At 40.7% G+C, this 13,562-nt stretch overlaps 1 protein-coding gene across 5 annotated transcripts in view; it reads left to right on the plus strand.

Annotated features, from left to right (window-relative positions):
* The window catches only part of CRADD (CASP2 and RIPK1 domain containing adaptor with death domain), a 192,007-nt gene that overhangs the window by 92,355 nt on the left and 86,090 nt on the right, over positions 1 to 13,562 (plus strand). The gene's annotated exons all lie outside the window — the stretch shown is intronic.

Here is a 13,562-nt window from a genome sequence, read left to right on the forward strand (position 1 = left end):
CTCTAATTGCTTTAGGTGTAAGATCTGGTTGTTTATTTGAGATGTTTCTTCAGGTAGGATTGTATTGCTCTTAACTTCCCTCTTAGAACTGCTTTTGCTGCATCCCATGGTTTTGGGTTGTTGTGTTTTCATTGTCATTTGTTTCTAGGTATATTTTGATTTCCTTTTTGGCTTCTTTAGTGATCTCTTGGTTATTTAGTAGCGTATTGTTTAGCCTCCATGTGTTTTTATGTTTTACATATTGTTTTCCTGTAATTGATATCTCGTCTCACAGTGTTGTGGTTGGAAAAGATACTTGCTACAATTTCAGTTTTCTTAAATTTACCAAGGCTTGCTTTGTGACCCAAGATGTGATCTATCCTGGAGAATGTTCCGTGAGCACTTGAGAAGAAAGTGTATTCTGTTGTTTTTGGATGGAGTGTCCTATAAATATCAATTAAGTCCATCTTGTTTAATGTGTCATTTAAAGCTTGTGTTTCCTTTTTTATTTTCATTTTGGATGATCTGTCCATTGGTGAAAGTGGGGTGTTAAAGTCCCTTTCTGTTTTGTTACTGTCGATTTCCCTTTTTATGGTTGTTAGCATTTGCCTTATGTATTGAAGTGCTCCTGTGTTGGGTGCATATATATTTACAATTGTTATATCTTCTTCTTGGATAGATCCCCTGATTATTATGTAGTGTCTTTCTTTGTCTCTTGTAATAGTCTTTATTTTATAGTCTATTTGTCTGATACGAGGATTGCTACTCCAGCTTTCTTTTGATTTCCATTGGCATGGAATATCTTTTTCCATCCCCTTACTTTCAGTCTGTATGTGTCTCTAAGTCTGAAGTGGGTCTCTTGTAGACAGCATATATACGGGTCTTGTTTTTGTATCCATTCAGCCAGGCTATGTCTTTTGGCTGGAGCATTTAATCCATTTACATTTAAGGTAATTATCGATATGTATGTTCCTATTACCATTTTCTTAATTGTTTGGTGTTTGTTATTGTAGGTCTTTCCTTCTCTTGTGTTTCCTGCCTAGAGAAGTTCCTTTGGCAGGTTTGGTGTGCTGAATTCTCTTACCTTTTGCTTGTCTGTAAAGGTTTTTTGTTTTTTTTTTTAACATCTTTATTGGGGTATAATTGCTTTACAATGGTGTGTTAGTTTCTGCTTTATAACAAAGTGAATCAGTTATACATATACATATGTTCCCATATCTCTTCCCTCTTGCGTCTCCCTCCCTCCCACCCTCCCTATCCCACCCCTCCAGGCGGTCACAAAGCACCGAGCTGATCTCCCTGTGCTATGCGGCTGCTTCCCACTAGCTATCTATTTTGTGTTTGGTGGTGTATATATGTCCATAACACTCTCTCACTTTCTCCCAGCTTAGCCTTCCCCCTCCCCATATCCTCAAGTCCATTCTCTAGTAGGTCTGTGTCTTTAGTCCTGTCTTACCCCTAGGTTCTTCATGACATTTTTTTTTCTTAAATTCCATATATATGTGTTAGCATACGGTATTGGTCTTTCTCTTTCTGACTTATTTCACTCTGTATGACACTCTAGGTCTGTCCACCTCTGTAAAGGTTTTAATTTCCCCGTCGAATCTGAATGAGATCCTTGCGGGGTAGAGTAGTTTGGTTGTAGGTTTTTCCATTTCATCACTTTAAATATGTCCTGCCACTCCCTTCTGGCTTGCAGAGTTTCTGCTGAACGATCAGCTGTTAACCTTATGGGGATTCCCTTGTATGTTATTTGTTGCTTTTCCCTTGCTGATTTTACTATTTTTTCTTTGTATTTAATTTTTGATAGTTTGAGTAATATGTGTCTTAGCATGTTTCTCCTTGGATTTATCCCGTATGGGACTTCTCTGCACTCCCTGGACTTGATTGACTATTTCCTTTCCCATGTTAGGGAAGTTTTCAACTATAATCTCTTCAAATATTTTCTCAGACCCTTTCTTTTTGTCTTCTTCTTCTGGGATCCCTATAATTCGAATGTTGGTGGATTTAATGTTTTCCCAGAGGTCTCTGAGACTGTCCTTAATTCTTTTCATTTTTTCTTTATTCTGCTCTGTGGTAGTTATTTCCACTATTTTATCTTCTAGGTCACTTATCCATTCTTCTGCCTCAGTTATTCTGCTATTGATTCCTTCTAGAGAATTTTTAATTTCATTTATTGTGTTGTTCATCATTGTTTGTTCTTTAGGTCTTCTAGGTCCTTGTTAAATGCTTCTTGTATTTTCTTCATTCTAATTCCAAGATTTTGGATCATCTTAACTATCATTACCCTGAATTCTTTTTCAGGTAGATTGCCTATTGCCTCTTCATTTGTTTGGTCTGGTGGGTTTTTACCTTGTTCCTTCATCTGCTGCATATTTCTCTGTCTTCTCATTTTGTTTAACTTACTGTGTTTGGTGTCTCCTTTTTGCAGGCTGTAGGTTAGTAGTTCCTGTTGTTTTTGGTGTCTGCCCCCAGTGAGTGAGGTTGGTTCAGTGGCTTGTGTAGGCTTCCTTGTGGAGAGGTCTGGTGCCTGTGTTCTGGGGAGTGGGACTGGATCTTGTACTTCAAGGGCCATATCTGGTGATGTGTTTTGGGGTGTCTGTGAACTTAGTATGATTTTAGGCAGCCTGTCTGCTATTGGTGGGATTGTGTTCCTGTCTTGCTAGTTGTTTGGCATAGGACGTCCAGCACTGGAGTTTGCTGGCCATTGGGTGGAGTTGGGTCTTAGTGTTGAGACAGAGATCTCTGGGAGAGCTCTCACCGATTGATATTACATGGGGCCAGGAATTTCTCCGGTGGTGCAGTGTCCTGAACTCGGCTCTCCCACCTCAGATGCTCAGGCCTGACACCAGGCCAGAGCACCAAGATCCTGTCAGCCACATGGCTCAGAAGAAAAGGGAGAAAAAAATAAATAAATAAATAAAAATTAAAAAAATAAAAAAATTTTTACAAGTTATTAAAATTAAAAAAAAATAATAAAAACAAGTGAGCAACCAAACCAGTAAACAAATCCACTAATGATAACAAGCACTAAACACTAAACTAAGATAAACATAAAAATCAGAAACAAATCAGTCACAAACAGCAAACCCCAAGTCTACAGTTGCTCCCAAAGTCCACCGCCACAATTTGGGGACGATTTGTTGTCTATTCAGGTATTCCACAGATGCAGGGTACATGGAGTGGATTGTGGGGATTTAATCCTGTGCTTCTGAGGCTGCTGGGAGGGATTTCCCTTTCTCTTCTTTGTTCTCACAGCTCCTGGGATTCAGCTTTGGTTTTAGCCCCACTTCTGCGTGTAGGTCGCCCTCAGGCACCTGTTGCCGCCCAGACAGGAGGGGGTTAAAGCAGCGGCTTATTAGCGTGCTCTTGCTCATTGTGGCCGGAGGGAGGGAGGGGTACGGTGGTTATAATTGGAATGCAGGGCGAGCCCGCGGCGGCAGAGGGCTGCACAACACTGCAGGAGCCTGGGGCTTACCGTGTGTTCTCCAGGGAAGTTGTCCCTGGATCATGGGACCCTGGCAGTGGCGGGCTGCACCGGCTCCCAGGGTGGGAGGTGTGGGCTGTAGATAGTGAGGTATGCGTTGACAGCCATGGCTCACACCCATCTCTGAAGCTTGTTTAGGCGGTGTTCTGAATCCCCTCTCCTCGCGCACCCCGAAACAATGGTCTCTTGCCTCTTAGGCAGGTGCAAACTTTCTCCCAGACTCTCTCCTGGCTAGCTGTGCCGCACTAGCCCCCTTCAGGCTGTGTTCACGCAGCCAACCCCCGTCCTCTCCCTGAGATCTGACCTCCGAAGCCCAAGCCTCAGCTCTCAGCCCCCACCTGCCCCAGCGGGTGAGCAGACAAGCCTCTCGAGCTGGTGAGTGCTGGTCAGCACCGATCCTCTGTGTGGGAATGTCTCCCCTTTGCCCTTTGCACCCCTGTGGCTACGCTCTCCTCCATGGCTCCGAAGCTTCCCCTCCGCTACCCCATCTCCACCAGTGAAAGGACTTCCTAGAATGTGGAAACTTTTCCTCCTTCACAGCTCCCTCCCACTGGTGCAGGTCCTGTCCTTACTCTTTTGTCTCCGTTTTTTCTTTTTTCTTATGCCCTACCCCAGTACGTGGGTAGTTTCTTGCCTTTTGGGAAGTCTAAGGTTTCTGCCAGCGTTCAGTAGATGTTCTGTATGAGTTGTTCCACGTGTAGATGTATTTCTGATGTATTTGTGGGGAGGACGATGATCTCCGCGTCTTACTCCTCTGCCATCTTGAAGGTCTCCACATTGGTTTAATTTAGGTTATTTCCTTCTGGAGGAGGGAGGGCTCTGCTCCATACAGACATTCAGTGACCCAGACTTCTTTTATCCAGTGGTCGTGCCATTCCCTAAGGCCGTGGAGCCCTTCAATGGATTATCTGTCTCTGGTAGTAGGCAGGTGAGGGAAGAGTGTGAGCATATGGATTGCACAGGAGACTTTATGGGCCAGGCTGGAGGTGGTGCACAGCACTGCCACTCGTCTCCCACTGGCTAGAATGCAATTCCATAGATCCACCTACTTTCAAGTGAGCCTGGGAAATGTGTGTCTTAGGAGGAAGATAAAATAGGTTTGTTTGGTGAACAATTAGTCCTCCACTACAGGCACCCAGTAATATTTGTTGAGTAAATGAAAGAAAGAATAAATGGATTCTCTGTTCATTTTCCTCTCCGTGGACTTTTAGAGTGTTAGAGCTGATAGGGGGCCTTAGAAGTGATTACGTTTTACCCTTTCTTTTTATAGATGGGGAGCCTGAGGGCCTGGGGAACTTAGTGACCTATACAGGATCTTCCAGATATTAGTAGCAGGACTAGAGACCCTGAATCTGTTTTCCCCAAAGCTGCTGTTTATTCTGTGTTTAATTATTTGAAACATCATTCTTTGTTTTCTGCCATAGGGTTGCCCTTGCACTTTGGCATGTGAAGATGAGGAGTTTTAAGATATGTTAGTCTGGTCATTGTAGGTAGACTTCAATTTTGTTTGGAAAGAGGACTTTGGTATTTTAGGGTGGTGGAGAGATAACCCTCAGAGGCTGGAGACTCCACAGCTTTTTAGTATTTTGCACTAAGTGTGAGAATTAATCTTCATTCACCCACTCTCATGTTTAAGCAACCTTTCTTTAGCCGCCTTCTATATGCAATGAATTATACAAGGTGATGTGGATGCAGCGGTGATGAAGACAGAAACATTCACAGCCGAAGGAAGGTCTCAAGTATTTAAACGATAAATACTACATAAAATGAGAGTGCAGTGGAAGCAGTAAGGTAGAAGTGACCAGCTGCTGGGGTCGGAGGGAGAGGGAGTATGGGAAGCTTCATGGAGGAAGCAGGTCTTTGAACTGGATCTTAAAGAATCCAGTTTATTGGGAATTCGATCTGCTTTAAAACGTACACACTTGTGTATGTATTTATATAATTGGTATAGGTAATCTTGCCTGGTTGTGACTGTGCATTGAGAAAAATGGGGTAAGAAAACCAAACAGACAAAAAAACCAAAGCCGTGATCAAGTTTCCTGTGTTAAATTAGCATTTAGCACTCACATTTACCATTCATGTATCATTTTGTCGAGTTATTACCAGTAAATAATTACAGAAAATAACCCTTGAATACAGGTCAATCATTATCAGCAAATATTTTATTGTGAGCCAGCAAGTTCTTGACACTGTCATTTTAGGTCCAGTGGGCTTTGTGTAATTTTTGGTTAGGTACAGACCCTTAAAAGAATTTGTAGAGGCAGGGATAAGATGCAAGAGATACCAGAAAACTGTGAATCAGTATGAAGGGGAGGGGAACACAGGCACTACATATGACACATGAAAATGTACATAGGTTTAGATTAGGGGGCTTGATTTTCAGAGAAGCTTCTCTGAGAGGTACTGTTTGGAACCTAGATTCGTAGAGTTATTGGAAATGCTTGGGAGTTGGCATCTCAGGTATAGCTATTAAGTCATGTTGAAAGAGCATGGGCTATTTCATAGTCTGGCAAGGAGAATTCTCAGCAAGGAAAGATTGAATGAAAGTTTCACAGAAAGCGGCAGAGGCTGGCTGAGCGCTCAGGCTTGTCTGACGTCTGTCCTTCTCCCACAGCTCCATCCTGCCTCTCTGAGAATGCAGGGAGGAGTCAGAATCCTATGATGCTGTCCAATTTACAGCTTAGAATCAGGGTTGCCCAAGATCAGCTAGGAAGCAGAAGGTGTTTGTTTTCAGCACCCTGGCTCCTCTGTGGTGTGTCTCTCTTCTCTTTGGCATATATTTTCTCACATCCTCTTATAACCTATTCACAGTGGAGTGTCAGGAAGACTCGTACTATTTTAAAATATGCATTTTAAACTCTAAAGGCATTCTTATACAGTAACAATTCAAGTTGTACAAAAAGGATATAAAATGCAAAGTAACTCTCCCTCTTTTCCGAAACCTTTAATCCTCATTTTTAAAAAAGTATCTTTTGGGGACTTCCCTGAAGGTCCAGTGGTTAAGACTCCGTGCTTCCAATGCAGGGGGCATGGGTTCCATCCCTGGTTGGGGAACTAAGATCCCACATGCTGTGGGGCGTGGCCAAAAAAAAAAAAAAACACAACTTAAAAAAAGTATCTTTCTAGACATTTTATTTGGGCATACTAGCACACACAGATACATCATTTTTTATTTAAGTGGACTCATTTAATATATGCATTTTCTGTAACCTTCTTTCTATAATTAGCATGTGAATTAAAAGCCAATTAATAGCTTTTCCTACTACTACATAGTTCTGTCTTATTTTTTAAATCAGCAGAATAGTCTCCGTACTGCTTCTACATGATTCTTATTGAATAATATTTAAGTTTATTTTCTTAATCCTTTGCTATTTACTACACACCGCTGCAGAGAGCATCCTTGTAGCCATCTGCAGAATTGTGGAGGAGTTATTTGTAGGGTATTTGCAGTGGAGTTCCTAGGTCAAGAAAGTTAGATAGATATTGCTGAACTGTCCTCCAGAAAGGCTGTACTTATTTTCATTCTATCCACAGTGTATGCAAATTCTTTTTTTCTGAGTATTTTTCTTTTTAAAGAGGATCCTGGACTTAGGGCCAGAGAAGAAGAGGCAAAGAGGAGAGAGCCTGCTAAAAATAAGTGGTGGCCAAGAGAAATGAAAACATATGTTCACACAAAAACTTGGACATAGCAGCACTGTTCATAACAGCCAAAAAGTAGAAACAACCCAAATGTCCATCAGCTGTTGAATGGATTAATAAAACGTGGTATATACGTACAGTGGAATATTATTCAGCAATAAAAGGAGTGAAGTAGTAATACATGCTATAACATGAATGAGCCTTGAAAGCATTATGCTACGTGAAAGAAACCAGTCACAAACACCACACATATTTATATCAAATGTCCAGAATAGGCAAATCCATAGAGATAGAAAGTGTAATAGTGGTTTTGCTTAGGCCTGGGGAGGTAGGTGGGAGGGGGATTTGGGAAGTGTCTGCTAATAGGTATAGGGTTTCTTTTGAGGGTGTCAAAAATATACTAAAATTAGATTGTGGTGATGGTTACACAAGTCTGTGAGTATGCTAAAAACCATTGAATTGTACACTTTAAATGAGTGAATTTTATGGTGTGTGAATTATATATCAATTAAGCTGTTGGAAAAAAAAAAAGTGGTGGCAGAACGCATGGAATGGAATGGAAAGGATGAAGATGTGGCCATTAGCATGGGCCTGTGGGACAGACAGGAAGACACTGTTATAGCCACGTGGCAGGGAATTTGGATGCGGAAGACATTCCTCTGAGTAACACCGAGCTGAGCGTTCAGGTGGCTGATGGTAGCCAGCTGGAGAGGTGGATGGTGGGTTTTCTTCCCCCCCCCCCAGCAGAATGGGGACAAGAGGCAGTTAACACATGCCCTGGGCAGGGTGAGAATGGGGGTTAGGACACTGAATTACTAACTTGTTGTCCTTGTTCAGTCCTTCGAATACACAGAAGATACTGTTCTCCTGGAAGGCAGTAATAGTTTCCTTTGCTGACCTAGAAATGCCTGCTGTGCTCCAGCGTTTGGAAAAGGAAGGTCAGAGAGAGGAAGCTGAGCTCAGCTGCTGAGTCAAGGAGAAGGGGAGGAAGACCTAGGGTCACAAAGGACAATAAGGCCCTCGTTTGTGAATAAGAGCAAGTAGTCAGTTTTAAATCAGCAATTAAGCTTTTTCTACACAGTGGAAGTGACTGTTCTTTTGGAATGTGTTTGCTAGTAAATATCATGCTAAGAATGTTTAAAAGGAAGTTATGATTTTAAGTGGCCTATGAGTTGCACTGATTGATAAAATTTCACTCAAGGGAAAGAGGGTTAATTTTGCAGTAAACACTGAAAAGTAAAGGAAAATTAACACACCTTTCTGTGAAAGCCCAGTTTTCTTTGTAATTGTGGCTTTTTGAACATGCTCTTTACTTCTCATTCCCTACCGTGACTCTGTAGCACAGATTAGATGGAACTGTAACGTCCAAAACCTTCTTAATTACTTGTAGGTCCGAAGCTTTTGGCTTCAAAAAGAGCTGAAGTAGGTCTCCATGGTTCTGTTTTGAAGGTTAATCGTCTTTAGGTGGCTACGACTGGTTTACCAGCAGTTTACTTTAGAAGCCCACGACAGCACATGTGTGGATCAGTGTAGATCCTAATGGCAAAATTATTTTGTGTCAGGTAGAAGTCTTTCGCTTTGTCACTGTATTTGATTCACTACCCTGACTGTGCTTTATTCTCCAGAAAATTCATGTAAGTATATATGATGGATATTAGACTATTAGTCTTGGTGCTTGATTAGGATGTAAACAGGCATCTCATCCACTTTTAAACCTTCCCAAGAGGTAACTTCTCCTCTGATTTTATTTGACTTTCTAAAGAACCTTTAGCATTGAGAGAAAATTTGGTCGATGATTCAGAGTGTAAGGGAGGGGGAGGGAGCGATTCTGGCACATGTGCACAAGTTGAATAACAGCTGGTGGATATTTTTATATTTACTGCTCTTCTTAGTCCAAGGCCTGTAGTTAACTAGGGGGTAACTAAGCTCAGCTACACTTATCAGACTTAGAGATTTTAGTTTGAATATGTCACTATTTAGGCCTTTGGGAAAACTTAAGCGTGTTTAGCTGATGGTAGAAATGCAAACCTTCTCTCATGGAATTCCCTCTCATTCAATAAACGAAGAAGAAACTTTTAACAGATCAAACTGAGATAATTAAACTTTTAACAGATCAAACTGAGATAATTAAAATTGCTCTTTATTTCTGGCTATTAAGCAAATCCTAACTACTGCACATAGCTACACAGGGTTTTTGTTTGGTTTTGGCTTGTTTTACTTTTTGGTTCGTTTCTCTTAAATGTTATGTTAAACAGTTATGGCCTGTATTAGAATTCCTTCTTGTGTTCTTGAATTAGCATTCTGGAAGTAGCAATGAATTCACAGGAGGACTCAAGAATGTAAGAGATCATATGTCAATTATATCTCAATTTTAAAAATTAATAAAAAAACCCAACTAGAACAAATACAAGAGCAAGGTGTTTCTCCCACTTACTGAGTTGGAGGTAGAAACTTTCATCCTTTGCCAATCCACTTGGAAATCGTGAGTGTGAGCTGTCATGACAACTTCAAAGCACAGCTTGTTCTCTTGGTGGCAGAGCCAAAACATTTAAATTATGCCTGAACAACTATTATAGGTTAGTGTAGACAAGTGAGTGAGAGTCTTACTTTGCTGGTTGATGATACTGCACATATTTAGATTGAGCCAAATATCAAAATTGCCACAAGCCAAGATATACTCATTGATGAGGAGTTTCTTTAACCTTCTCAGTGTCTGATAGATGTTTCATGGAAAGCAAAACCCCTTCTGTCATTTTCTTTTTTTAAACCACAGATTGAGGAAGCAATGAGATAGAAATACTACTCTGAACTTGGTTCTAACCAGGCGAGAAAAACTGTTTCTTGAAGTAGAATTGACTAAAATCTTGGGAGGGAAGTAACCATGATAGTATTGTTTTGTAACTGCAAAAGAAAGGAAAGTGAGGTGTAACCATATAGTAATGTTGACTTTAGGAAAGTATACATTTAGAGAAAGGATAGGTATTTTTCAATGTCCAGAGACTTGAAAAAGTGAAAACGGTACAAAAAGGGGGAAAGAAAGAGAAAGAAAGAAAGAAAAAAAATTCTGACAGCAAAAGTTACAATTTGGGGGGATGAGGAAGAAAAAAGGATAGAACCGTTTCAAGAACAAGGACTTTTTGATGGGCTTGGATATTAAGAGAACATGTATGGAAGATTGAAAGACAAGCACATGCTCAAGGACAAATGCAGAAAAGTGATATAAAACCAGTAAGAAAATATCTGCAAAGCTCAAGTCCAGACTGAACTGAGGCTGGAGAGAATGCTGAAGACAACAGAAAAGGGCTCTTTAAAGCTATGTTCCAAACAAGAAGAACAAGTAAAGGCTAAGCTCATTGCTTGGGGCAGATGGAATAATGTTAACATGATGAAAAGCAGACCTACTCAACTACTTGGTTCCTCTCTTCCTCTATCAAAGAGAGTGATCTTCACACTGGAATGTGTAACATAAACATGGTTAAGAATAAATTGAAGCACGCAGGATCAGTGATGATAATAATAGTTGCAATTATAATTTGTTGAGTTTCTACTCAGCACTGAGTATTAAGGTTTTTTGTTTTTTTGGGTTTTTTTCAAGGGCTTATGGCAGCTTTGCATGGTAGGTATTATTGTCATCAACCCCGTTTTACAGGTGAGAACACCGAGGCTCAGGAAGATTTAGTAACAAGCCTGAAATTACATAGCCAGTAAGAGATGGGCTAAAATTCAGATTCAGGCCTGACTCTTTGCCTGGACACCCTGATTCCCATGCCTTTCAGCCCCTAGCTGTGTTAAATAGGATTGTGTCTTTCAGCTTAAGTTATGTTCTAAGACACATAAACAAACAAAAATCCAGTAGATGTTATTGAAAAACCACAGTGGGTAATCGCAGGGGAAACAAGGAAAATGGAATATCAAAACGATGAAAAACAAAGACTGTCTTAATTTCTTTTTTAAAGGTTCACCTTAGACTATCTAGAGCAAAGAGCTGGATGTTGATCCTCAGCACACTTGAGATTTTGTTCTGCAAGTGAACAGTTGTAAATGAAAGTAAGGATCCTTAGGAGGCAGCAGAGGTTCACAAAGCATCCCAAATGAGACTCTTCCCTCCTGGCCTCCCTTCCTTCCTAATTATTTAACTGGTAACCCTATCATTTGACAGAGGGTCCCGTATGGCTTATAAACAAGTTGAATTAATCTAGGCTCAGTTGAGTAGATTCATATTTGTTTGAACTACTTTATACAGATTATTGACTTTAGACAAACAGGCTTTAGTGAAATTAAAATACCGTATTTATGGCATTTCCCCTGTCTATCCATATAGCAGCTCTGTAAAAAAAGGAAATGAAGGTTTTTTTGGCCTGAATTGTTCTTGCTAAACCCCTGTGGTTTCTGGTATTTACTGCCTTCTAAGTGCTTATGAATTATCTATGTCAGCGTTCCTCAAGCTGTTTTCTCAAGAAGTCTATAGATGTTGGAAAAGTTAATAGGTGTCATCTCATGAAAGCACAGTTTGGGAAATGCTGATCTGTGTAATAATTTGTTCTTAAACTTTGCCAGGGATAGACCTCAAGTTCATTGATCTGTGATTTAGGGAATCAAACTCTTTAATCATTTTTAAAATCTGGGCTGGATTGTCTGCCTTCTCTTTGATTGCTCAGAGTATTCCACATCTTTATACCTGTCAGTTCATTCAGCCTCCTAGAATATAATTTACCTTGGCTTGGTGACTTGAAGTCCTTTAAAGGAATTAGGCATATTCTTACTTTTGGGGGGCTTTAACCCTTATTTATGCTTTACCTTTTGAGGTTTGAGGAGGAATTAGATCTGGCATGCAGAGTGTCTGATGGCTTCAAGTAGGAACAGTAATTGAAGTTACAAATAAAGAGATTTCACATGAATATAATGAAGTGCTTTCTAATAATTTGGAGGGGTCAGGCAGAGATTATATTATATCTGGTAGAGATATAAAGAGGAGATTCATACATTTAATGGGGTGTTAGAGAAGCTAACCTTCTCACACTAAGATTTCATGATTACAGACATGTTCGTTTCATATATAGTCAAAAATAGGATAGCCCTTGGATACTGTCAAAATCTTAGAAATCAAAGACTATTTTGTTATGGTACCATTATTATCCAAGAAAAGTACGTGCAGTCTCAAGCTCTGAAGCGTAACTGCTGCCTTGGTTGTTCAGAGGGGTGGGTGGCTGGGCAGTGGACCTATTTTAGGGACCCTTCAGTTTATTACTGTGAAATGATTGGTTATCACCACTGCCTGCTCTTCCAATAGCACTGTTCTAAGTGGTCTTGTTTTCATTGATCATCAAAGAAGAGAAATCAAATTCTGGTTAGGACCCTGTTTGAATATAACATGACTGTGCTGAGATTAAAACTTTGCAGAAGATTGAAATGAAATGGAATTAATTAATGGCATCGCCCTGTAGGTAGGTTGGAAGCAACACTTGTGAGATTTTTGCCAGGACAGAGAGTTGCAGTCAGTATTCATTTTTTCAAAACAAGTAGTGGTTCTTTGAAAATAGCTCGTTTCCCCCCTCAGTAATGAATAAATTACCCAAAATAATGGGATTAACAGGATTGTATTTTGTTGTTGAAACAAAACATTGCCAAGAGTTATAGCTGGTATTCAGGACCAGTCTTTGGGTGAATTCCATGGCAACATCAGCATTTGAAGAATATAACAGAGAATAGGTTTATAATATTCAGTGCACACTTGGTGCTTAACAATACGAAATGAACAAGGGACTGATAAAATACAACTGTTGTTGAATAAATTTGCAAGATCAGTAATGTTGGAGTAACCATCACTGATCTTGCCTGATTATGACAATTGTGGGACATGGATTATGATGGTGTAGACAGTTATAACGTGTTTTATGGGATTTTGAAACTTTTACTGCCCTGTTCCAAAGCACTTCAGATTAGTGGCCATACTGTGTTGTAAAAACGTATTCATGTGTCTCTTTCCTAGTAGATTATAAGCTCCTTGAGGGCAATTATGCAGTGCGTCTTAGCCATGTTGCACTGTACTTTGATCCCGACTGCTGCACGTAGCCACTAGGCTGATGATCACAAAGCTCCAGGGGGCCGTTACATCATGATGGTCCACACCCTCACATCTCCTCAGTTGTGCAGGCGTCTAGCCAAGCTCTGTGGCTGTAACCAATGCTTGCTGAATAAACAAAGGGAGGAACGAATGAGCTGGCAAACTGTTTTTGCTATGTACTGGCAGACCCTTCTGGAATAGGACTGACCAGTACAGACATCGGTATCCTACTGTGCATGTGGCAAACAGGCTCTCTTTAGTGGCGCTTGTGACATTGCTGCAGTCGTGCCTCCCTTTCCTGCCAGTTTTGCAGCCCTTCCTGCCAATCTCCCCATCCTAAGATGCAGCAGCTGGTGTAGTTTCCCTCCCTCCCTCCCTCCCTCCCTCCCTCCC

This window comes from Monodon monoceros, unplaced genomic scaffold (genome assembly GCF_005190385.1).
Source record: "Monodon monoceros isolate NGI ecotype Baffin Bay Population unplaced genomic scaffold, NGI_Narwhal_1 Super_Scaffold_6, whole genome shotgun sequence".
Lineage (NCBI taxonomy): Eukaryota > Metazoa > Chordata > Mammalia > Artiodactyla > Monodontidae > Monodon > Monodon monoceros.